Below are 27,673 nucleotides of genomic sequence, written 5' to 3'. Positions count from 1 at the left end.
GCAAAGCGGATTACTGGGGCCATAACAACTATGCTGGTGTTAGACGTGTGTTCGGTATCCGCCATTAGTGCAGTGGGACTGCAGTGCCAACCCTGGATGGGCCAGGTGTTTGTGCCGCACACTTGTGTCGCTTAGCTTAGTCATACAGCTACCTCATTGCATGATGTGCTGTTTGGAGACTATTTTTTTTCAAGTGCCATCCTGTCTGCCACTGCAGTGCCACTCCTAGATGGGCCAGGTGTTTGTGCCGCACACTTGTGTTGCTTAGCTTAGTCATACAGCTACCTCATTGCACCTCTTTTTCTTCTTTGCATGATGTGCTGTTTGGGGCCTATTTTTTAAAAGTGCCATCCTGTCTGCCACTGCAGTGCCACTCCTAGATGGGCCAGGTGTTTGTGCCGCACACTTGTGTCGCTTAGCTTAGTCATACAGCCACCTCGGTGCAACCTTTTGGCCTAAAAACAATATTGTGAGGTGTGAAGTGTTCGGAATAGACTGGAAATGAGTGGAAATGAATGTTATTGAGGTTAATAATACCGTAGGATCGAAATTACCCCCAAATTCTGTGAGTTTAGCTGTTTTTATGGGTTTTATTTCAAAAATCATCCAGATCCAAAACCAAAACATGAAAGGGTGGTTTTGGCAAAACCAATCCAGATCCAAAACATGAGCATGGAACCAGAACCAAAACCAAAACACGAAAAGTGCCCGCCACACATCTCTAATTTAAAGTATATTATTTTTGGTTTGTTTGTGTAATGTGACTTACAGAAGTTTTATTAAGCTCTGATTTTTTAAATATCTTTGGATAATGTCAACTAAAAGAAATATTAAGTTGATTCTCAATATGACAATGACATGAGAAGATCTTCAATAGTGAACAGCACACAGAGTGAAACATGTTAGAATGGGGAATTCAGGGTCCACCATACAGGTGATAATATATTATATTTAGCACAATATTTTACATCACAAATATACAGTACATTATTATGAAACGTGGACTTATTTGGGTAATTATTTTATGTTATCAGTAGTCAGTAAAGAAATGTTGCTTCTAATGACCATTATCCAAATGGGAGGATTATTTGGTATGACTGGTAGACAAACTCTATAAATCAGGAAAACATGAAAAGTCTCTGGGCCTGATTGAGTTACACACAATGCCAATGGGGGGTCATTCCGAGTTGTTCGCTCGTTATTTTTTTGTCGCAACTGAGCGATTAGTCGCTAATGCGCAAGCGCAATGTCCGCAGTGCGACTGCGCCAAGTAAATTTGCTATGCAGTTAGGTATTTTACTCACGGCATTACGAGGTTTTTTCTTCGTTCTGGTGATCGTAATGTGATTGACAGGAAGTGGGTATTTCTGGGCGGAAACAGGCCGTTTTATGGGTGTGTGCGAAAAAACGCTACCGTTTCTGGGAAAAACGCGGGAGTGGCTGGAGAAACGGAGGAGTGTCTGGCCGAACGCTGGGTGTGTTTGTGACGTCAAACCAGGAACGACAAGCACTGAACTGATCGCAGATGACGAGTAAGTGTGGAGCTACTCAGAAACTGCTAAGAAGTGTGTATTCGCAATTTTGCTAATCTTTCGTTCGCAATTTTGATAAGCTAAGATTCACTCCCAGTAGGCGGCGGCTTAGCGTGTGCAAAGCTGCTAAAAGCAGCTTGCGAGCGAACAACTCGGAATGACCCCCAATATTCACAGAATTGAGTGAATTTTTGCAACTGGGCACAAAAATTATTGCAAATTCCTATAGAATGTGTCCAGGCCTGTTTCTAGACAATTTGGCTGCCAGTGCGACATTAAAAATTGCGCTCCCCCAATAGACATTAAAAAAACTATTCTTGGTGCTCCCAGCAAGGGGGCGTGGCCTTGCTAAAGTGGGAGTGTATCTAAAATGGGCGTGGCCTTGCAGGAAAAGATGACCTTACACCCTAGTTTTTGACCCTGCAACAACATACCTCGGCCACCACTGTAAAAAAATAAACATTGCACCATATTAACCCTCTACGGTAATGCCCTTTGCACCATATTATGCCATACACCACAATGCCAGTGATACATTATGCCCTACAGTAAAGCTTCTAATTACTTTTAAATTACCTGTTTGTTGTCAGGGGTTTCATGCTCTGAGTGTCACACTCGTTGCCAGAGGTTTCATGCGCTGGGTATCATGTTCTGGCATCCATGCTCGCTGCCAAGGGGAATGCTCGTTGCCAAGGGGAATGCTTGTTGTCAAGGGGGTATTACATATTGGCTGGCGGGCATAGATTTCCCGATCCCCCTCCTCCCTCTTACCTTATACTACTCCTCTCAGGGGGCGGAGTTTCACATAATGATGCAGTTGCGTTGTGACAACATGTCATTCCGCAAAACTCCCCCCCCCCCCGAGCAGAGTACTATGCTAGAGGGAGGAGGGGTCAAATTTAAACAAAGAACTGTGTGTTATACCCTGCACTTCCCTGTTTAAACATGTGATAGGGACAGCTTCACCACAGTGACATATTATTACACAGATATACACAACGTGGATCACGCAACAAGGATAAAAAATATTAAGCTTTTAATTTTGATGAATTAGTCTATCATCTGCTCCGGATGATTCATAAATTGTGATATAGATATGATACGTCCTTTTGGTGGGTATCTGAAACAATATACAGTAAGTTCTACCCTCCCACAAGCTTATTCAGCAATGGAGGGAAAAGCATACGCATAAAAGTAATAGTGCAGCAAGAAACAAGAAAAGTAGATTTAATACAGTTTTGCACTTACAAGACAGAAAATAAAAATAGCATATAAAACATCCTCTACTGGCATAAACAGCAACGCTTCTAGTGTCTCACAGAGTCAACTGATGTTCAATGTGGTAGGCAGGCAAATGCATGTCCGAAATCTACAGCCGCGATCCCAGACAATGTTCAGCGTTGGCGGATGTCCAGAATGAGGTTTCACAAAAGTCACACTCTTAACGCATTGCGGACCACAGCGGGTCCTTCATCAGAAGTGTGGCACTAGTAGACCTTCCCAGTCCTTATAAAGGTACCTCCAATTACTCCAAATACAGTGCACCGGGACCAGCGCTTCATTTCCTGTGAGGGAGGCAGAAGTGACGTTTTACCGGAAGTCAGCCCTCGTCCTAGCGCCGGCTTGCATTCCAAATATGCGTTCCACCTCATAGTTCCGGTCACAAAGTCAGTTTTCATATTAGATGTTTTAAAAGTCCATAAATTCTATAAAAATCCTATGTAGACAACAATGTGGGTAAACAGATCTAGCTAGTATAATAAAAATTATTTAAGCCATCACCATAATTCACATATAGTCAGACTTTATTTAAAATGATTTAGTAAGTTTAAAATGACAAGGCATATATAGTATAATACATTCAAGTTAAAAGAATGAAGTGAAAAAGACAAGTTAAAAAGACGAAAGGGATGGTCAAGTTAAAAAACACACCAATTCGAACTCCCTGTTAAGACCTTTGGGAACTAATATTTTTAATTGGTCAATCCATCGCATTTCGGCTTTTGACAACCTTTGTTCTAAATCTCTGGATCTATTTCTTGGATCTAATACCTGTTCTATACCACAAAAACTTGTGATACTGTATGATACTCTTTCTTATCATGATTTTTTTTTTAAATGTGCCGAAACCATATGTGTGTTCTGGCCTTTTCTTATATTATACACATGCTTGGCCAGGCGTACTTTTAGTGCCCTTGTTTTTCTCGTACCAACCTATCTAAGTCCGCAACTACACTCAAGGACATATACAATGTTCCTTGTGTTGCCCGTTATGAATTGATTGATTGTATAGGTCTTATCATTAATAGTGAGTTCTTTGAATTTACTGGTGTTGCTTTTAACTGTCCTGCACATTAAACACGACCCACACCTGTGGAAACTAGAGATGTGCACCGGACATTTTTCGGGTTTTGTGTTTTGGTTTTGGATTCGGTTCCGCGGCTGTGTTTTGGATTCGGACGCGTTTTGGCAAAACCTCACCGAAAAATTTTTGTCGGATTCGGGTGTGTTTTGTATTCGGGTGTTTTTTTTTTAAAAAACTAAAAAACAGCTTAAATCATAGAATTTGGGGGTCATTTTGATCCCATAGTATTATTAACCTCAATAACCATAATTTCCACTCATTTACAGTCTATTCTGAACACCTCACACCTCACAATATTATTTTTAGTCCTAAAATTTGCACCGAGGTCGCTGGATGGCTAAGCTAAGCGACACAAGTGGCCGACACAAACACCGGGCCCATCTAGGAGTGGCACTGCAGTGTCAGGCAGGATGGCACTTCAAAAAAATAGTCCCCAAACAGCACATGATGCAAAGAAAAAAAGAGGCGCACCAAGGTCGCTGTGTGACTAAGCTAAGCGACACAAGTGGCCGACACAAACACCTGGCCCATCTAGGAGTGGCACTGCAGTGTCAGGCAGGATGGCACTTCAAAAAAATTGTCCCCAAACAGCACATGATGCAAAGAAAAAAAGAGGCGCACCAAGGTCGCTGTGTGACTAAGATAAGTGACACAAGTGGCCGACACAAACACCTAGCCCATCTAGGAGTGGCACTGCAGTGTCAGACAGGATGGCACTTCAAAAAAATTGTCCCCAAACAGCACATGATGCAAAGAAAAAAAGAGGCGCACCAAGGTCGCTGTGTGACTAAGATAAGCGACACAAGTGACCGACACAAACACCGGGCCCATCTAGGAGTGGCACTGCAGTGTCAGGCAGGATGGCACTTCAAAAAAATAGTCCCCTAACAGCACATGATGCAAAGAAAAAAAGAGGCGCACCAAGGTCGCTGTGTGACTAAGCTAAGCGACACAAGTGGCCGACACAAACACCTGGCCCATCTAGGAGTGGCACTGCAGTGTCAGGCAGGATGGCACTTCAAAAAAATTGTCCCCAAACAGCACATGATGCAAAGAAAAAAAGAGGTGCACCAAGGTCGCTGTGTGACTAAGATAAGCGACACAAGTGGCCGACACAAACACCTAGCCCATCTAGGAGTGGCACTGCAGTGTCAGACAGGATGGCACTTCAAAAAAATTGTCCCCAAACAGCACATGATGCAAAGAAAAAAAGAGGCGCACCAAGGTCGCTGTGTGACTAAGATAAGCGACACAAGTGGCCGACACAAACACCTAGCCCATCTAGGAGTGGCACTGCAGTGTCAGACAGGATGGCACTTCAAAAAAATAGTCCCCAAACAGAACATGATGCAAAGAAAAAAAGAGGCGCACCAAGGTCGCTGTGTGACTAAGCTAAGCGACACAAGTGGCCGACACAAACACCTGGCCCAACTAGGAGTGGCACTGCAGTGTCAGGCAGGATGGCACTTCAAAAAAATTGTCCCCAAACAGCACATGATGCAAAGAAAAAAAGAGGCGCACCAAGGTCGCTGTGTGACTAAGCTAGTATACTTGACAACACAGAGGTAGGTAGAGCAGTGGCCTACGGTACCGTAATGCTATATATTATATACTGGTGGTCAGCAAACTGTGCAAAACTGAAATGCACCACAGGTATGGATGGATAGTATACTTGACGACACAGAGGTAGGTACAGCAGTGGCCTTCCGTACCGTACTGCTATATATAGTATACTGGTGGTCACTGTGTCAGCAAACTGCAAAACTAAAATGCACCACAGGTATAGAATGTAGATGGATAGTATACTTAATGACGACACAGAGGTAGGTACAGCAGTGGCCTTCCGTACCGTACTGCTATATATACTGGTGGTCACTGTGTCAGCAAACTGCAAAACTAAAATGCACCACAGGTATAGAATGTAGATGGATAGTATACTTAATGACGACACAGAGGTAGGTACAGTAGTGGCCTTCCGTACCGTACTGCTATATATACTGTTGGTCACTGGTCAGCAAACTGCAAAACTAAAATGCACCACAGGTATAGAATGTAGATGGATAGTATCCTAAATGACGACACAGAGGTAGGTACAGCAGTGGCCTTCCGTACCGTACTGCTATATATAGTATACTGGTGGTCACTGTGTCAGCAAACTGCAAAACTAAAATGCACCACAGGTATAGAATGTAGATGGATAGTATACTTAAGGACGACACAGAGGTAGGTACAGCAGTGGCCTTCCGTACCGTACTGCTATATATACTGGTGGTCACTGTGTCAGCAAACTGCACAACTGAAATGCACCACAGGTATAGAATCTAGATGGATAGTATACTTAATGACGACACAGAGGTAGGTACAGCAGTGGCCTACTGTACCGTAATGCTATATATTATATACTGTTGGTCACTGGTCAGCAAAACTCTGCACTGTACTCCTCCTATATAATATTATACTGGTGGTCCCCAGTCCCCACAATAAAGCAGCACACTGAGCACAGATATGGAGTGTTTTTCAGGCAGACAACGTATACTGGTGGTCACTGTCAGCAAAACTCTGCACTGTACTCCTGCTATATAATACAGCTGCTCCCCAGTCCCCACAATTAAGCAGTGTGAGCACAGATATATGCAGCACACTGAGCACAGATATGGAGTGTTTTTCAGGTAGACAACGTACAGATGTAGCCAACTTTATCTTGACTGATTCTCCGCCTAGACGGACGTTTAGTCACGCTAAGGCGATAGCTGAGTTTAATCACAGGTAGGCGCGTTGAGGCGATCTAGATACTCATCATGCATTACACATCTCCACCACTGTGTGGCTAATGCTCCACTAATCCAGTACTTTCGATCGTACAGTATAGCGGCGGATTGATCTAAAGCTCTGGCAATTGGTCAGTGACGACTGTAATGTTAATACTGTAGGCGTAACGGGAGGCGGTGGAAAAAGATGGTGACCTACTGTAGAGTACTGTATGTGTATGGAGTACTGTATGTGTATGGAGACGCAACTAATTGTGTAAAAGGAAGAATGTACAGGACAATGTATAAACACCGTGCTTTTAAAATACATGAGCGTCTGAGTTCGCTAATGCATAATGGGAATGGAGGGCTAGCAGGAGGCGGTGGAAAATACCGTGCTTTACAAATGCGAGCGTCCGAGTCCTCTAAGGCATAAACCAACACCAATGGGGTGGGGGCCGGGCGCTGTTTGCAGTACTTTTACACATGAAATTGGGAATCCCTCATGAGGCGTCGTGGGCTAGGGGTGAAGGCTCCCACCTCCCACGCTGGGGGTCCAGGGTTCGAGACCTGATGTGCCTTCTTTTTTTTTTTTTTTTAATTGTAATAATACACTGTATTATTTTATTTACATTGTAAGACAGTCAATGGAAAGGTGCACACAAGTTACATATAAATCAGAGTACATCTGCAGGAGCGATTCTTTATGCTAGATGCAACTACACAGCGGGAATGAAATGAGTGTATTCTGACGCTACTAACTGAGCAAAACAGTACTGTAGATCTTCGGCGTTTGTGTATTGCACAGGACCTGAATTCCCTCCCTGTGCAGGCTCCCAGGGGGGAAGGGCGATGGGGGTAGGGGGAGACGATGGAAAATACTGTGCCTTTGAAATGCAATTACATGAGCGTCCGAGTCCACTACGGCATACTGTAAACCAACACCAATGGGAAGGAAGTGCCAACCTTTTTTTTAATGTGTTCCCGTGACATTCACTTTAATATTTTTTTTTTCTCTCTAATACATCCAATGGAAGGATGCACACAGGTTTCACATAAATCAAAGTACATCTGCAGGAGCGATTCTTTACGCTAAATGCAACTGCACAGCGGCAATGAGTAGAAATGAGTGTATTCTGACGCTACTAAGTGAGCAAAACAGTACTGTAGATCTGTGCAGGCTCCCAGGAGGGAAGGGTGTAGGGCAAGACAGTGGAAAATACCGTGGTCAAAGAAAGGGCATATTCAAAACTACAGTAAGGGAAACTGTCACACAGTAACACCGTTGAATGCCTGGAACGCACGACGTCTGAGACGCGCTACGCATAAGGACGGTGTCATGGCTGCTGTAAGGGACCGTCCTTATGCTCTCGGTGAGCTGCGTCTCCTCGTTTGCTGGCGGGACAGAACTCTCGCCAGCAACGAGGAGAAGATTAGAGCATACCGGAGGGCCAGCAGGGAGATCCTCCGGACGTACAACCGGAGGAGAACAGTGAGGTCACTGCAGAGGAGATGGAGTGACCTCGTCCGGAGGACCCCAAGACGCCTGCAGGCCATAAGGGATTGTAAGTACAGTACATTACTGTAGATTACTGTACTTTAAGTTACTGTACTTACAGGTACAGTACATTATAGCAGGGGCTGCTGTAGCAGCAGGTATCAGGTCTATACAGCACTGTATTTTTGGTAAACAAATGGTTAAACAAGGCCCAAACATTAACCCGGGTCAAAAGGTCAATTTGTTTTTTGGTGTCGACCTAGATGGTGCGGCTTTTGAAATTGGTTGACACCAGTTACTGTAGGTTGACATGGTCGTTAAGTTGACATGGAAAAAGATCGACATGCGTTTTACAAAAACAATCATTATTTTTTTAAACTTGTGTATATATACAGTAGTTTTTTTACAATCCACGTGGTATACGATTGTGCAGTGTACAGTATCATGCAGTGTACAGTATATGCAGTGTATCACAGTGTATCGTGCTGCGTAATTGCAGCGTGTCATGCAGTGTACATTCAGTATATGGTATTGTGCAGTGAGTGTAATGCATAGTGAATCACATCGTGCAGTGTACTGTATACACATGTGGTAATTGCAGTTTTTTGTGCAGTGTACATTGTATCATATTTTGCAGGGAAATGTGCAGTGTAATGTGCAGTTTGTCGTATCACGCAGTGCATACAGTATGCAGTGTCGTACAGTGGATTGTGTGGTTTAATTGCAGTGTGTCGTGCAGTGTACCTGCAGCGTATTGTGCAGTGTAATGTGCAGTTTGTTGTATTGTGCAGTGTACTGTATCACATAGTGCAGTGCATATGCAGAGTCGTGCAGTGCATCGTGTGACTGAGACGCTCTTTTATTCACATTCACACAAAAGGAATTCTTCCCGCTGTGATTGGTGCCAATATAGGCGCATTCATCCCTACACCAATCACAGAGCATACTTTCAGCGGGAAGAATTCCTTTTGTTTGAATGTGAATAAAAGAGCGTCTCAGTCACCGCCCGCTACCCACTTTGCAAAGCTGTTTCCTCATAAGCAGACTTGCTGTGTGGATCGTCTCCGACCTTTGCGAAATCTCCTGATAATTTGCTCTCTGTTTCTGCATTTGAAAACTTCTGCTAGGCTCACGTGTTCCAGCTCATTGACACAGTTTCGTTATACAGTATTTGATTGGTAATTCTTTCATTTACTCTTTACAATTATTTATATACGTAAATGATGAATGTCCCTGTGCATTGCTCCCTGGCCTGTACAATTTATCCCGGTGTATTTTAAATTTATACCATCTCTCACTCCATATCCGAGCGCTACCACGTGCTGGGGGTTCACGGTCAGCGGCCATTTTGTCAGGTTGCTATGCGATCGAGCTCGGTGCAATGTACTGTGCATAGACCTTGCTTATCCCGGTGTATTTTAGCTAGGGGATTGTGACGCTCCTTCAGCATTGCCCCTTGGCCTGTAAAACTCATGCCATCTCTCACTCCATATCTGAGCGCTGCCACGTGCTGGGGGTTCACGGTCGGCGGCCATTTTGTCAGGTTGCTATGCGATCGAGCTCGGTGCAATGTACTGTGCATAGACCTCGCTTATCCCGGTGTATTTTAGCTAGGGGATTGTGATGCTCCTTCAGCATTGCCCCTTGGCCTGTAAAACTCATGCCATCTCTCACTCCATATCCGAGCGCTGCCACGTGCTGGGGTTCACGGTCGGCGGCCATTTTTAATGTGCATAGAACTCGCTTATACCCATGGGCCCCTGTGTTTTTTAACTACCATATTGAGATGCACATTTCTAGGCCTACAGTATTTAATATACAGTAAGCAGCATTGTTGTTAGGCAATAATTGAAGAATTTACATACAGTACTGACATGTACTGTATGTAATGCTTGTACATCATGTCAGTCGCCCCTTATGCTGTACACTACTGTAAGTCTCACAGGGCCCATGCACTTCCAAGGAGGGTTATTTACTGTATCTGTTTTATACAGGAAACTAATTGCAGTCCATAACACTGATGTGGTATTTTCAGTACTGTACAGTATACAGTACTAAAATTTGAACATCAGGTACTGTATAGTAAACATGTACAGTATTAACTTTTATCATAAAACTCTTACAAATTTTCAGATGTGTAAATTTTAGACTACAGTATTCACAAATGTTTTTTTCTCCATACAGGAATTCCAGTTGGACAACATGCCAGTAACTATCAACAAAACGATGAGCAAGATAATCGCCAACATGAAAAAAGAAAATAAAACCATCAAAGAGATCCATGCATGGCTCAAGGAAAGTGGCATTATAGTCACTTTAGAAACGGTGTGCTATCATGCATTCGAGAGAACAACGCCCAGATTTGTATTTCCTACAAAATGCACATGGTACGTACTGTACACTACTGTAATGTTTAAATTACTTGCTTTATACCATAGACAATTTTTTGGAAATAAAAAAAAAACTTCATCTAACTGTGATTGTGCTGTTCATTAATTCATATTTTTCATACTGTATTGTACTGTAGGAGAGTGCAACAAATTGTGGAGGAACTAACTCGTGAGGATGATGAGCGTACTGCTTTGCAAATAAAACAAATTCTCCATTCCAAGTATGACCTGGACATATCGGCCACCAGCGCCAGAAGGATGCGACGGAAAATGGGATGGACCTTTGGCGCAACAAGGTAAAATACTGAAAGCAGTATAAACCATACAGTAAATGCACTGTTAATAATCCCTTGATACGTGATATAACAATGCCATAAATCATTATACAGAGTGTGTACTTTATACTATATACAGTATGTGTGTGTGTATATACTGTATATATTCTATCCCAAAAGAGATACCTACTGTATAGGCACTCAGAGACAGCAATGAAGCATTGCCGGTTTATTGTGATGATTACATACTGTATAGTGTGTGTGTGTGTGTGTGTGTGTGTGTGTGTGTGTGTGTGTATATATATACTGTAATGTATACTGTAATGTATGTACAGTTTAATGTATACAGTAGGTATATAATACAGTATACTGCACATACAGTCTACTGTATATACAGTAATCTGTAAATCTGTAATTTCATAACTGTATCTGATTTCATTATTTTTGGCTCTTCACGGGATATCTCCCATGATAAGAGATGTGAATAAAGAAAAGAGAGTGGAACAGGCACGGCGATGGATTGAGAGTGGTGAAACATTTCATGATGTCATTTTCACAGATGAATCGTCTGTTGCCCTTGAGCGGTTCTCCAGAATGTCATTCCGGAAACGTAACCATATCTCATTAAAACCACGCCCAAAGCATCCATTGAAAGTCCATGTATGGGGAGGCATATCACGATTAGGAGCTGGTCCCCTATTATTTTTCGAAGGTACAGTACTATACTTTATTCTGTGCCTGTGTTCTGTAAAAATACATGCTGTACTGTAGAGTACATGTAACTGCACAATAAAATTAGTTGCTTATTAATGAACAACATTTTTTGATTTCTGTAGGGATCATGGATAAGAAATTTTTCCAAGAAACAATAGTAGAGGGATGTATGGTGCCATTTGTGAATAAATATTACCCAACTCACCATAGGATATTCCAAGACAATGATCCTAAACACTCCGCCTCAGCCAAATTTATGGAAGAGAAAGGTATGAATTGGGAACGCACACCACCAGAGTGAGTATTCTTTCAACAGTGTACAAGTAAAATTTTGGATAGCACTCTAGTACTGTAAATGTATTTTTTTGTTTAATAAACAGTACAATATTGTATGTTTAATTTTCTCTATTTACTGTAATGTCATTAATTTTTTCTATACGCTTTTTTTTTTTTTTTTTTTAATATATAGATCACCAGACATGAACCCAATCGAATTAGTGTGGGCTCAATTGAAGAGGTACATTAGGAGTGTTGCGAAGCCAACAACAAAACAGCAGCTGTTGGATGGGATAAAGAAATTTTGGCTAGAAGTACTCACACCTGAACATTGTAATAATTATATAAATCACCTGTATAAAGTATTACCTGTTATAGTCGAAAGAAATGGTCAAGCCACAAATATGTAGTTCTGTACTGTATTTTCTGTTTAAAATTTTAAATTGGTGCATTATTAAAAATGTTTATAAAATTGCCTTTGTCTGATTATTGCATAAACTAATGTAGAATATTATACAGTAGTAATGTTATTGATGTGTATGAACAGTTATTTTCAGTTTTATAAGTCCTGAATAAGAGTACTGTACATTTTGATCAGTGCAGTACATGGAATCGGATGTTGTAATAAATACTTTTTTTTACATTAATATTGATGCTTTTCCAATAAATATTCCATTTTACAGTATGGTACGGTACAGTACATGAGGGTACCTGTACAGTATGATACGTCATTATGGGGGAGAAATACTGTATCCACTAAATGTACAGTAAAATGTTTTTTTCTTATTACAAACACACAAATGCATCCCAGATGGAAATCTGCTATACACAGCAGACAGCTTATGGTGACAGAACTTCCCTACTGTATCCCCACCCATAGTCGTGGTATATTTTAGATTGCCTAATGAGACACTCCTGCAGCATTGCCAATGATTCATGTAAAACCTGTGTGCAAACAGTATCTGTATTGAATGCAAAGTACAGTAAGAGTACAGTATACAGTATTATCAGAGCCATACCTGACCAACATGATGCCCTAGGCTAGATTTTGGCTGATGCCCTCTTGCACAGATGCTACGTAGTTCCGCCTCTAACCCTGCACACCTTTCCCAGCACCATCACCCATTTTGGCGCTCCTACCCCCTATAATCTAAATAAGAACAATGTGCACATTTAGTGCCAGCCCAAAACAGTGTACAGTATGTTCTTGCTGGGAAGGGGCATGGTAACACAATAATACCCCAAGATGATATGACACAACACAGTACTGCAACTTTATTCACATTATATCATGCAGTAGTGTCTCTTATTCTCATTACATCATATCATAGTACCACATTACTCCTAACAGTATTGCCCCTTATTCACATTACACCCCACCACATTGATCTTTATTTACATTAGGCCACAGGTTCTCAAACTCAGTACTCAGGACCCCACACAGTGCATGTTTTGCAGGTCTCACAGAATCACAAGTGAAAAAATTAGCTCCACCTACTGTATGGACCTTTTAAAATGTGTCAGTTAGTAATTAATACAGTACACCTGTGCACTTGCTGGTTTACCTGCAAAACATGCACTGTGTGGGGTCCTGAGGACCGAGTTTGAGAACCACTGCATTAGACCATGCAGTAGTGCCCTTTCCTTATGTTACACCAGAAAATATTGTAGTACACCTTATACACATACAGTACAGTAATGCCACACATTAGTAATGCATTTCATATTTACATTTTCTGATTTAATTTCATAGAGCCGCAGTCACTCACAGAATATAGGCATGTACTGTAGCATCTCATTTTATTCAGCAGAAGCTGATTATTCCCGTTTGGCTAGTTTGCCGCCTCTGTACAGTATATTACAATAGAAAAAAGTTATAGTGTCAGTGAAAAAAGCACCTCATGACAGATACTGTACACAAGCTCATGTCTAAATACTGTATACTGTAAGCAGTGATATTAAGGGGTACAGTATATGCAATTGCGGTCGAATTCCGGCAGGAATACGGGGAAAAAATGGACACGGGATCCCCCATCTTTTTAGAACCAGCACCGGGCTCTGCGCCTGGTCCTGGTGCAAAAAATATGGGGGACAAAAAGCATAGGGGTTCCACCTATTTTTTGAACCAGCACCGGGCTCCACTAGCTGGACAGATAATGCACAGCCGGGGGACACTTTTATACCGGTCCCTGCGGCCGTGGAATTAAATACCCAACTAGTCACACCTGGCCGGGGTACCCTGGAGGAGTGGGGACCCCTTAAATCAAGGGGACCCCCCCTCCAGCCACTCGATTATCCCTATCGCCCCTGTGTATTGTAGCTAGGGGATTGTGACGCTCCTTCAGCATTGCCCCATAGCCTGCAAAATCTGTGCTGTTACTTGCTCCATAGCTGAGTGCCTCCTAGGAGCTACTGTAGGAGTCACAGGCGGTAGCCATTTCAATTGAGTCTGCCCTGCTATAGAATTGTATGTGTACCGTACGGTGCATAGAACCTTTACAGTAGAAACTCTCCTGCAGCTTTGGCCTGCTTTATGTAAAACTTGTGTTTTGTCAGTTTGCTATGCGATCGAGCCCGGTGTAACGTAATGTGCATAGACCTCGCTTATCTCTGTGTATTTTGGCTAGGGGATTGTGACGCTCCTTCAGCATTGCCCCGTAGCCTGCACAACTTATGCCATTTCTCACTCCATACCCGAGTGCTGCCTGCCACGAGGTGGGGGTTCAGGGGTAGTGGTCATTTTGCCAGTGTGCTATGCGATTGAGTCCGGTGTACCGTAATACTGTATGCAGACCTAGCTTATCCCCATCGCCCCTGTGTATTTTGGCTAGAGGATTGTGACGCTCCTTCAGCATTGCCCCATAGCCTGCAAAAGGGTTCAGGGGCGGCGGCCATTTTGCCAGTGTGGTATGCGATCGAGTTCGGTGTACCATAATGTGCATACTGTACTGTAAACCTCGCTTATTCCTGTCGCCCCTGTGTATTTTAGCTAGGGGATTGTGACGCTCCTTCAGCATTGCCCCATAGCCTGTACAATCTGGACTGTTACTTGCTCCGTAGCCTAGGGTCTCTGTGGGCAAGGAGTCATAGGTGGTAGCCATTTCTATTGAGTCTGCCCAGCTACAGAATTGTATGTGTACTGTACGGTGCATAGAACCTTAACAGTAGAACCGCTCATGCAGCTTTGCCCTGGTTTATGTGAATAAAAATAATAATAAAGTGCCTGAAAAAAACTAACATGCATTCGTACTTTAGGAATCGAACCCGGGACTCTGAGTATAGGAAGCGGAACACTTCACCACTTCGCCGCAGACAGATGAATAAATCCATTGGTTTTGATTATGCTGTAATGGCTACGGGATTAGGACGCTAACATACTGTACAAAATTCCTAATCTGGAGAGGCAATAGTCAACTTCTAACACATCCATTTGCGACAGTGTACACTACTGGTTTTATGTTGTTTTGTCTGCGGGACTTGGACGCTCACATCTTCATAAAGTACTGTAGATGGATCATATACTGTATGCTGTACTATTTGCGTCTGTGTCGTAGATACTGTATTAAATAATGCAGCGTAATGAGTATTTACTGTATGCAGCGTAATGAGACGCCTTAGTAAAGTAGTCCTTATTATATATTTCAGTATTGTATTTTACGGGAGACCACACGCATGCTCAGTGGTGATTGTAAAAAGCGACATCTGGTGGCTGATCGCAGGTATTACACGTAAAGGTAACGCCAAACGCTCTGTCTGCCTCCGTGCGATTAGGTACGCCTCTCTGTGACTAGGCGCGCCTCCCTACGCTGCGTATGCTCGATCGGGACAAACGCCTCAGCCACTCAAGATAAAGGTGGCTACATCTGTATTACTGGTGGTCACTGTCAGCAAAACTCTGCACTGTACTCCTCCTATATACAGCTGCTCCCCAGTCCCCACAATTAAGTAATAAGCAAGCACAAAATATTTGCAATGCATCAACATAAACGGAGAGGACGCCAGCCACGTCCTCTCCCTAACATTTCCAATGCACGAGTGAAAATGGCGGCGACGCGCGGCTGCGTATATAGAATCCGAATCTCGCGAGAATCCGACAGCGGGATGATGACGTTCGGGCGCGCTCGGGTTACCCGAGCCATACGGGAGAATCCGAGTATGGCTCGGACCCGTGTAAAAAGGGTGAAGTTCGAGGGGGTTCGGTTTCCGAGAAACCGAACCCGCTCATCACTAATCATCAGTACAATTTCTTTTCACGCTTGAGAACTGGCCATAGGGAATCCCCTCAAGCCAGCTCTCATGGTGTAAAATAGATCTCTCGCTGTGCTGAGCGGCGGGAGAGATGTGTGCTGAGCGGTTCGCTGAGCACACATCTCTCCCGCATCGGCCCGTCTATTTGGGCCTTTAGATACTTTGGTAAAACAACAAGGGCACTAAAAGTACGCCTGGGCGAGCATGTGTATAATATAAGAAAAGGCCTGGACACACATACGGTGTCGGCACATTTAAAAAAAATTAATGATAAGAAAGAGTGTTATACAGTATCACAAGTTTTTGTGGTATAGAACAGGTATTACCAAGAAATAGATCCAGACAGAGTCGGACAGGGGAAACAACCGGGAGGCCCCACTACCTGTGGGCCCTCCTCCTCCTCTAGGGATCAGGTTCCAGTCTCTAACCTAGTGCACATGAAATATGCATTATACAGTACATGTGTTACATTATACTTCATAAGAACATGGTTTATTATATATTTACCAAGGGGCACAGAACATGTACTCTGTAATGGTTAGACAAACCTCTGTGGTGGCTGGCCACACCCTTAAGCACGGGCCCCTACAACAACATTCCTCCGGTGGGCCCTTCACTCCCTAGTCCGACACTGGATCCAGAGATTTAGAACAAATGCTGTCAAAAGTCGAAATGCGATGGATTTACCAATTAAAAATTTTGGTTCCTAAGGGTCTTAATAATAGTGAGTTCGAACTGGGGTGTTTTTTAACTTGACCTTTCTTTCGTCTTTTTAACTAGTCTTTTTCACTTGATATTTTTAACTTGACTGTATTGTACTGTATATGCCTTGTCATTTTAAACTTACTAAATAATTTTATATAAAGTCTGAGTTTGGAGTATATTCAATAAGAGTCGGATCCATTCCGACATTCAGTTGTCGGAATGGATCCGACAACCCCTATTCAATGGACGGCCAAATCCGACTGGTCCTGTGCTGCTGTCAGCGGCTGCGGATGCGCTGACAGCAGCGGCCAGGGGGGCAGATGGCGACGTCCAGCGAGGGGATTAACGGCGGTGGGCATGAGCGGGACAGCGGCGGGGGGAGCAGAGATCAGCGGCCGGTGGGGGAGAGCTGGCTGCGGGGGGACATGTCTGCGGCGGCGGGGGGAGGCGCTGCAGGGAGAGCTCCCTCAGCCGCCCTCAGCACCACTCGTCTCATCACCTCAATCCGACTTGTTTTCAAGTCAGATTGAGTTTGTCAGAAAGGGGGCCAAAACCTGTCGGATTTGTCCCCATTTCTGACAGAAGCACCCGGATCGGCGGCTATTTCGCCGTTCCACGTGTTTTCCGGCAAGTCAGGAATTCCCAACTTGTTGGAAAAAATCAGCCCCTATTAAATAGGTCGGAACCCCTACCGACCTATTTCTGTCGGAAGCTGCCGTCTTTCCGATAAGACGGCAGCTTCCGACAGTTATTGAATACACCCCTATAGGTGCATTATGGTGATGGCTTAAATAATTTTTATTATACTACCTAGATCCTTTTACCCATATTGTTGTCTACATATGTTTTTTATAGAATTTATGGACTTTTAAAACATCTAATATGAAAAACTGACTTTGTGACCGGAACTATGAGGTGGAACGCATATTTGGAATGCAAGCCGGCGCTAGGACGAGGGCCGACTTCTGGTAAAAGTCACTTCCGCCTCCCTCACATGAAATGAAGCACCGGATATTGTTTCAGATACCCACCAAAGGACGTATCATATCTCTATCGCAATTTATGAATCATCTGGAACAGATGTTGGTCTAATTCATCAAAATTAAAAGCTTAGTATATTTTATCCTTGTTGTGTGTTCCACTTTGTGCGTATCTGTGTGATAATATGTCACTGTGGTGAAGCTGTCGCTATCACATGACAGGGTAGTGCAAGGTATAACACACAGTTCTTTGTTTAAACTTGTGTCTTCTGGGGTGTTGGATGAACACCCAATCTGTGTGTTTATCCAGCTGAATGTCCTGTTTTTAACAGCGCATAATTTTAGCAACATTTTTTTCAATTTAGAGGGAGGAGGGCGAGCAGAAGGAGCCACATAGTGCGGCGGCGGGTGCCCAGTGCAATTGCACGGATCACCTGCTACAACAAACGGCACTGCATGTGTCCCATGGTGTGTTCACACAAAGGTGCAGGTGCGAATTGATATCCATAGTATCAGAAAAGTTCAAGGCATATCCTGGTGGTGACTGGGAGGTGGCTATTAATCCCTGAAAAATGGTCAGTCATGGGAGTGTCGCAGGTGGGTCAATAAAAGCAGCTGCGTACAAAAATGCACACCCGCAGGCCATAGTCAGATTGCGAAACTGCACTTGGTGGGTGCTTCAATGGTGCTACCAGTAGTTGGCATTGACAGTATTACAGCATGTAACGATGCTCAAAGTGGGTATTTCAGTCGGGTCCGGTATGATATACCGACAGACGGGATGCTGGCTGTCTTCCGGAATACTGGCAGCGAGGCAGCGTGTCCCCTCGTGGACTCACTGCACTTGCCATGTTGGTAGCATTGACCCACCACTGAGTGGGAATTGGTGGTGGGTGTCGGTATGGTGACCATCGGGCAAATGCTGCCGGTCGGGATTCTGGCGTTGGTATCCTGAACGTTGGTATCGCGACCGCCGGCACTTTGACTACAATCCTTGCAGTCCTTGTACATTCAGACACACTCTTGTACACATGGGGATGGGCTTACATTAGCATTTGCACAAAGTCACTGATGCTACTGTGGCAACAGAAACATTGGTTCTCCACCATTGATGGCAAAATCATCCAATATTGGTGAATCAACAGTTGTTGGCCAACACTGCGTATGAGGACCTGCTCTTATGCTGACTCACAGAAGTATTGGCTCACAGCAGCATCAGCTGATGGAGAGCACAGGCATACTACAGCCATGCAGGTTAGTGTAAAGTGGAGGACAGTGTCAGTCAGCAGGATCCATGCAGGGGGATGACTGTGCGTACCATATTAAAAATGGGAGTGTCTATATTGTGCAGAATTGGTTCCACCTCCATGCCTCCCATGCTGCAACTCTCTCCCCCTGGATGACAAGTGCAATGCAGCATGATTTGAGGAACCACAATGCCATGCTCATGGCTCCTCTTTCAGTGAAAAGTCAGACTCCTCCTGTCCCAATGCCAGATGTTGATGACTGGAGAGGGGACTTTTGTGAGTGGGGATGCTGGTGAGAGGTGGGGGGATTCTGGTAAGAGTGATATCTTGGTGAAATGATAGGGTCACTGGTGAGAGCAAGTGGATTCCGATGAAGGGGGATTCTGGTAAGACTGGGGCACTGGTGAGAGGAAGGAGGACACTTTTGAGAGGGGACCCTGCGGACAGGAGGTGCGAACTGGTCGGTGGAGGGGAGTATTGGTGACATAAAGGGGAGTGCTAGGGTAAGGATGGGGTGCAGGTGAGAGGAAGTCTAGGCATTGATGAGAATGGGAGAGTGCTGGTTTTGGTGATGTGGGGGCCCATTCATTTTGTAAAACGCACCTGGGAATCAATCAGTGTATTGCTGTCCGAAGGCTGCAAAAGGTTTGATACACATTGCACTGACACGTCAGCAGACCCGCCATCGCGGTGACCGAGCGCCCGATTCTGGTAAGCATATACACTTTCCGAAGCTGGGTATGCATTTGAATTTGTCCGCCCAGTTGTGACTTTAGTCTCCGTACACACAGCCAGAATCACCCATATATCTGCTATTATATCGCCCAACGGCTATGCTGCACTGCCGACGCTATATGTCTGTGAACAACGTCGTTTACAGACATATTGGGTGTACACACACAATGAACATCTAGCGTTATATAGACCAGTGTGTACCCAGGGTAAGATTTAAGTGTGCTTTAATATGAAGGTGATAATGGGTTTAATAGAGTTAATATGAAGGGATTAATGCTGTATTGGGGTTAACTAAGAAGGTTGCTAAAAAAGTCAATAATTTATGTGTGTAGTGCGTGTTGCTTACCCCCATGTCAACAGCTAGCAAAGCCACTGCCCCATGTAACATTAACAACCCACTCTAACATAACATTAATATCCTTCCACACAAGGCTCAATATACTGTAACATGATACGCCAGTCATTAATACCAGCACACAGTAATCCCCCACATAACATTAAGATCACACCACATAAGATGGATGTCATCATCCTCTTCACATAAAAAGTAAAAATTTGCAGTTGCTAGCTTCCCCATGTAGCTTATTACCCACAGTCAGTGGCAAATTTCCCCATTAGGCACTTGAGGCACGTGCCTAGGGGTGGCACTTGGATGCTTGTGTTGGTACTGCCAGCCCAAAAAGTACCAGTAACTGCAAAATATGTCCACTGTATTGTACCATATGCTATCTTGAATGGGGTGTAACTGCCTCTGCAAGCTGTCCCGCTTAGTATATATTTATACATAATTAAAATAGGATTTTAATACCTAACGGTAAATCCTTTTCTCCTAGTCCGTTGAGGATGCTGGGGTCCACTTCAGTACCATGGGGTATAGATGGTTTCCGCAGGAACCATGGGCACTTTAAGACTTTTCAAGAGTTTGAACTGGCTCCTCCCTCTATGCCCCTTCTCCAGACCTCAGTTATAGGAACTGTACCCAGGGAGACGGACATTTCGAGGAAAGGATTTACTTTTATACTAATGGTGAGATTCATACCAGCTCACACCTCAACCATGCCGCACAACATGGCATTCAACATGACACACGCCAACAGGCATGAACCATTTACAGTAACATGCTGAAAACAAATGAAACACAACTTGTGTAACTATAAAGAACAAACTACAGGTAAAGTACGCACTGGATCGGGTGCCCAGCATCCTCTACGGACTAGGAGAAAAGGATTTACCGGTAGGTATTAAAATCCTATTTTCTCATACGTCCTAGAGGATGCTGGGGTCCACTTCAGTACCATGGGGTTATACCAAAGCTCCAGTACGGACGGGAGAGTGCGGATGACCCTGCAGCACAGACTGACCAAACTTGAGGTCCTCATCGGCCAAAGTGTCAAACTTATAAAATTCAGCAAATTTGTTTGACCCTGACCAAATAGCCGCTCGGCAAAGTTGTAAAGCCGAGACGCCCTGGGCAGCCGCCCAGGATGAGCCCACTTTTCTAGCAGAATGGGCCTTCACCGACTTTGGTACCGGCAAGCTTGCTGTAGAATGAGCGTCCTGAAATGTCCCTCTGATCCAGCGTGCAATAGTCTGCTTAGAAGCAGGACACCCAATCTTGCTGGGAGCATGCAGGACAAACAGAGCCTCAGTTTTCCGTAACCGAGCTGTTCTTGCGACATAAATCTTCAAAGCTCTAACTACATCTAGAGACTGTGACTCAGTGAAAGTGTCAGTAGCTACTGGCACCACAATAGGTTGGTTTACGTGGAAAGACGAAACCACCTTTGGGAGAAATTGTTGACGAGTTCTTAGCTCTGCCCTATCTTCATGGAAGATCAGGTAAGGGCTCTTGTGAGACAAGGCCCCCAACTCAGACACCCGCCTTGTGGATGCCAAGGCCAAAAGCATCACTACTTTCCAAGTGAGAAACTTCAATTCTATCTCCTGCAGAGGTTCAAACCAATTCGATTGAAGGATCTGCAACACCACATTAAGATTCCATGGTGCCACTGGAGGCACAAATAGAGGCTGGGTGTGCAGAACCCCTTTTATGAACGTCTGAACTTCTGGAAAGGAGGCCAGTTGTTTTTGAAAGAAAATTGATAAGGCCAATATTTGGAGCTTGATTGAACCCAATCTAAGGCCCGCATCCACACCAGCCTGCAGAAAATGGAGAAAATGTTCCAAGTCAAACTCTTCCGTAGGAGCCGTCTTGGATTCACACCAAGACACATATTTTCTCCAAATACGGTGGTAATGTTTAGACGTTACTCCTTTCCTGGCCCGAATAAGAGTGGGGATGACTTCCTTGGGAATACCCTTTCGGGCTAGGATCCGACGCTCAACAGCCATGCCGTCAAACGTAGCCGCGGTAGGTCTTGATACACACGCGCGGCCCCTGCTGTAGTAGGTCTCCTCTCGAGGAGGAAGAGGCCGAGGATCTTCTATGAGCACCTCCAGAAGATCTGGATACCAAGCCCTCCTTGGCCAGTCTGGGGCAATGAAGAGTGCTCAAACTCTTGTTGTTCTTATTATTTTGAGAACCTTTGGAATCAGTGGAAATGGAGGGAAAACATATACCGACCGAAACACCCACTGGGTCACCAGTGCATCCACTGCTATTGCTTGAGGGTCTCTCAACCTGGAACAATATCTCTGAAGTTTCTTGTTTAGACGAGATGCCATCATGTCTACTTGAGGAACTCCCCAAAGACTTGTCACCTCTGCGAAGACTTCTTGGTGGAGGCCCCACTCACCTGGATGGAGATCGTGTCTGCTGAGGAAGTCTGCTTCCCAGTTGTCCCCTCCCGGAATGAAAATTGCTGACAGAGCTCTTACATGTCTTTCTGCCCAGAGGAGAATCCTTGTCACCTCTGCCATTGCCGCTCTGCTTTTCGTTCTGCCTTGCCTGTTTATGTATGCGACTGCTGTTACATTGTCCAACTGGATCTGCACGGGATGATCTTGAAGACGATGTACCGCTTGTAGAAGGCTGTTGTAAATGGCTCTCAATTCCAGAACATTTATGTGAAGGCAGGCTTCCTGACTTAACCACTTTCCTTGGAAGCTTTCCCCCTGTGTGACAGGTCCCCAGCCTCGGAGACTTGCATCCGTGGTTATTAGGACCCAGTCGTGAATCCCAAACCTGCATCCCTCTAGTAGGTGAGAACTGTGTAGCCACCACAGGAGCGAAATCCTGGCTTTGGGGGACAGGATTATTTTCCGGTGCATGTGTAGGTGGGATCCGGACCACTTGTCCAACAGTTCCCACTGGAACACTCTGGCATGAAATCGGCCAAACTGTATGGCCTCGTAGGCCGCTACCATTTTCCCCAACAACCGAATGCATTGATGGATCGACACTCTTGTTGGTTTCAATGTCTGTTTGACCATTTTCCGGATTTCCAGAGCCTTTTCCACTGGAAGAAATACTCTCAGTACTTTGTGTCCAGAATTATCCCTAAAAAGGACAATCTTGTCGTCGGTTCCAACTGCGACTTTGGAAAATTCCTGATCCAACTGTGTTGTTGGAGTATTGACAGGGAGAGTGCGATGTTCTGCACCAACTGTTCCCTGGATCTCGCTTTTATCAGGAGATCGTCCAGATAAGGAATTATATTGACTCCTTTTTGACGAACGAGGACCATCATCTCTGCCATCACCTTGGTGAACACCCTCGGTGCCGTGGAGAGTCCAAATGGCAACGTCTGGAACTGGTGATGGCAATCCTGTACTGCGAATCTCAGATAAGCTTGGTGAGGAGGATAAATGGGAACATGCAAGTAAGCATCCTTTATGTCTACTGACACCATGAAGTCCCCCTCCTCCAGACTGGAAATCACTACCTTCATGGATTCCATCTTGAACTTGAACCTTTTCAGGTAGAGATTCAGATTTTTCAGGTTTAAAATCGGTCTGACCGAGCCGTCCGGCTTCGGAACTACGAAGAGGCTTGAATAAAAACCTTCTCTTTGCTGTGACAAGGGTACCAGGACACTGACCTGATCCTGACATAATTTTTGAATTGCCGTTGTTACTGCCTCTCTTTCTGGAAGAGAAGCTGGCAAGGTCGATTTGAAAAATCGTCATGGGGGACATCTTGAAACTCTAGCTTGTACCCATGGGACACTATTTGTAAGACCCATGGGTCCAGGCCAGATTGAATCCAGATTTGACTGAAAAGTTTCATACGTGCTCCCACCCGAGCGGACTCCCGCAAGGGAGCCCCAGCATCATGCTGCAGCTTTTGGCAGAAGCAGGGGTGGACATCTGCTCCTGCGATCCGGGAGACGCTGTGGATTTCTTTCCTTTTCCCCTTCCTCTACCTGCACAAAAAGGGGGAACCTTTGGCCTTTTTGTATTTGTTGGGCCGAAAGGACTGCATGTGAGAGTGATGTGTCTTTTTCACCGGTGTAGGAGCATAAGGCAAGAATGTCGACTTACCTGCGGTAGCCGCCGAGACTAACGCATCCAGCCCATCACCAAACAAGGCCTCACCTTTATACGGGAGAGCCTCCATATTTCTTTTGGAATCTGCATCAGCATTCCACTGGCAAATCCACAACGCCCTCTGAGCCGATACTGCCATGGTAGCGGTTCTTGATCCCAAGAGACCAATATATTTCATGGTTTCTAGTACGTACGCAGCAGCGTCTTTGATATGACCTAACGTTAGGAGTATCTCGTCTCCATCTATTGTGTCAATGTCTAATGATAAGTTTTCTGACCACTTTTCAATAGCACTACTCACCCACGCATAGACAATGGTAGGCCTGAGTAGTGTCCCATTGGCCACATCAATAGATCACCTCACTCACTTGCGGTCTGTCGGCTCCTTAAGTGAAGCCATTCCAGGCGCAGGGAGAAACACCTTTTCTCTTTTATGACAGGGCCCTGCTTAAAATGCGGGGTGACTCCCACCTTTTTGAAAAAGGTAAGCTGCCTGAATTCCTTTTGGGAATCTGACATTTCTTTTCAGGTTAAATCAGACTCCCTCCAAGAGACTGTTCAACTCCTGAGGTGGAGGGAAAATTACATTACTTCTTTACTAAAGTAAACCCTCTCCTTGTGGTAAAAGAGGGAGCTTTGTAACTTCTAACACCTCCTTTATAGCTAAAAAATGTTTTGAATGCTTTTTGCTAATTTAGGACCTATTCCCTGGAATCCTTAGTGTCGACACAGGAATCAAAGTCCGTGTCGGTATCAGTTTGTACTACATGTGCAAATTTGTATGTGACCCAGAGGGGTCCCTGTGGATGAAAGGCAGAACTATTAAAAATCACATCTTCAACAGATTATTTTCAGTTTTCTGCATGAGATTCAGACCAACCTCTTACTGATATGATTCACACTATCATGTAACCTTTCACCCAGTCAGGCTCTTGGTGTCATGTTACACCTCGGTGTCCCTAACATGTCTCCCACAGAGGAAGAGTTCCCTGCCTCAGATATGTCACACACGTGCACAACCACACCACAGACACTCCGGGACTTATAGGGGACAGACCCACAGTAAAATCTGTCAGAGGGACACAGATAGGATTTGTCAGTTCACAACCCAGCGCCAGTAACACAATGTCTGGGAACACAAAATGCCCGCCGACATGCAGCGCTTTTATAATGTTAATCACACAATTATATAGCACCAAATTCACTGTGGCCCTCCCCTGTTTTGCACCCTGATACTTGTTCAGCAGCGGAGGAGGACCAGCATTCTTCTCTGCAGCCTGGAAGGAGAGAAAATGGCACTGAGCAGTGTGCTCTTCAATGGTGTGTTTCTCCTCAGCTTTTATGAGGTAATTTTTTATACTGGTGGGGGTAGGACTGTGCCTCAGCAACTTATGCCCCTTATTTATGCCAGTTTCAATAGGTTTCATGCTGCCCAGGCCCCCCCCCCCCCCCGCCCTGCACCCTGCAGTGCCTGTGTTGTGTGGGCAGTATGGCACGCTGTGCTCCCGCCAGACGCGCGGTACCTTTAGCCGTCACTTTCTTGATTGAAGATCTGTCTTCTAAAGGGCCCTACACATTTCCCGATGCGCCGCCGAGGTGCCCGACGTCCGATACGGCCGACGAGCGACCCGGCGGCGGGGGGGCAGTGACGGGGGGAGTAAAGTTTCTTCACTCCCCCCGTCACGCGGCTGCATTGAAGTGCAGGCAAATATGGACGAGATCGTCCATATTGGCCTGCATGCACAGCCGACGGGAGACCAGCGATGAACGAGCTCCACACTGAAAGATATGAACGAGTGCTCGTTCATTTATGAACGAGATCGTTCATATCTTTCAGAAAATCGGCCAGTGTGTAGGGCCTATAACACTCACCTGCCTTCTGACTTCTGGCTCTGTGAGGGGGGTGACGGCGTGCTGTGGGAGTGAGCATCTAGGCACGGCTAGCATTCAGTTCCCTTCAGGAGCTAATGGTGTCCTGTCAGCCAGAAATAGAGCCATGAAACTCTTTAGGAAGTCGGTTCCTACTTCTGCCCCCCCAGTACCACGAAGCAGGGAGACTGTTGCCAGCAGTTCTCCCTGAAAATAAAAAACCTAACATAAGTCTTTTCAGAGAAACTCAGCAGAGCTCCTCTGGAGTGCATCCAGTCTGCCTGGGCACATTTCTAAAACTGAGATATGGAGGAGGGGCATAGAGGGAGGAGCCAGTTCACACTCTTGAAAAGTCTTAAAGTGCCCATGGCGCCTGCGGAACCATCTATACCCCATGTTACTGAAGTGGACCCCAGCATCCTCTAGGATGTATGAGAAAAACAAACAAATGTCATAGTTGGTGGCTTTTTTATTATTATTATTATTATTATTATTATTATTATTATTATAAATTTGCTATCATCAAATTAGGGTTTATAACCAATTATTATAAATAATAAAATTAGGCCGGGGGGACTACAGTTACTGTTGTAACTAGGACCTCCCCCACCCCTAAATCTGCCCCTGCCCACAGTCGAGTATCCTATGATAAATAGCATAAAATCATCTCTTGTGAAAACACTGAATGATAGTGTGTTCTGACATTAGAATGTGACATTAATAAGTATTCATTCATTCAATTATTAAGTGACATATATTTATTTATTTATTAACAAATTCTTATATAGCGCAGCAAATTCTGTTGCGCTTTACAATTGGAAATAACAATGATATTACAAAACAATGATATAACAAATCTGGGTAATAACAAACAGTCATAGAGGTAGGAAGGCCCTGCTCGCAAGCTTACAATCTACATATATAAGAAATATTATATTAGTCCTTGATTTTTTACAGAGGAATGGTAAGCAGATAATAAAGGGTAGAAATCGCCCACTCTCTTTAGTGCTTAGCATCATTCCAGTCCTCACCACATTTGAGTCAGATTGTGATAAGCTAATAAATACTGGAAGGTACAGAGAAAATCCTACAGTTCCATAAAGCAAATATATTGTGTGTAGTGCTTCTCTACATACAGTACTCTCTAAATCAGACGCCCTATGACCAGGGAAGATTGCAAGTGACATTGCGTGAGAAAACATTTCTTGCTTTGTCAGATTGTTATACGGTATGTGTGAATCATGGAACTCCTTTGCCCGCAAATTAATTGTTTGCATTTACTGTCTTGTATGTCAATTCTGTGTCATTGCGCGTCAGACACTGGCGTTCTCTTACCAGATCTGGCAGCTCTGGGATCCCGGTTGGCAGCAGGCAGCAGATAGGGAGTCCTCTGGTGCCCGCTGCTGAGGTCTCTACTCTCAGCTCCTTCCTCCAGCTACAGTACACTGTGTTTGTGTGCACAGGCAGCCATAGAGGCAGATGTTACAGCAAGAGAGAAATACTGTAGGATGGGAGTTGTAATAGAGGCTGTGTCATGTGTCTACACAAGGAGTGTGCAATAGCTTTCCGGATGCACAAAAAGTATTAGATTTAAACAAAGTGAACATTACATTTTTTCATAGTACTATATTCGCCAGAGGAGT

General features: G+C 44.5%; 2 long non-coding RNA genes across 2 annotated transcripts in view; both read left to right on the top strand.

Moving 5' to 3' along the window:
- The window catches only part of LOC134911539 (uncharacterized), a 54,978-nt gene extending 37,105 nt beyond the window's left edge, over window positions 1–17,873 (top strand). Inside the window, exon 2 of the long non-coding RNA XR_010176652.1 lies at window positions 17,606–17,873. This is a non-coding gene — a long non-coding RNA (uncharacterized LOC134911539). The remainder of the gene's footprint in view (window positions 1–17,605) is intronic.
- Window positions 11,651–12,271, top strand: LOC134911538 (uncharacterized). The gene is made up of 2 exons (XR_010176651.1): window positions 11,651–11,818; window positions 11,991–12,271. It is a non-coding gene; the product is annotated as an uncharacterized LOC134911538 (long non-coding RNA).
- Window positions 17,874–27,673: the final 9,800 nt, after the last annotated feature.

The sequence above is a fragment of the Pseudophryne corroboree genome, chromosome 4 (genome assembly GCF_028390025.1).
Source record: "Pseudophryne corroboree isolate aPseCor3 chromosome 4, aPseCor3.hap2, whole genome shotgun sequence".
Lineage (NCBI taxonomy): Eukaryota > Metazoa > Chordata > Amphibia > Anura > Myobatrachidae > Pseudophryne > Pseudophryne corroboree.
The sequence above is the reverse complement of the archived record's forward strand: the minus strand, read 5'-3'. Positions and strand labels throughout refer to the sequence as shown.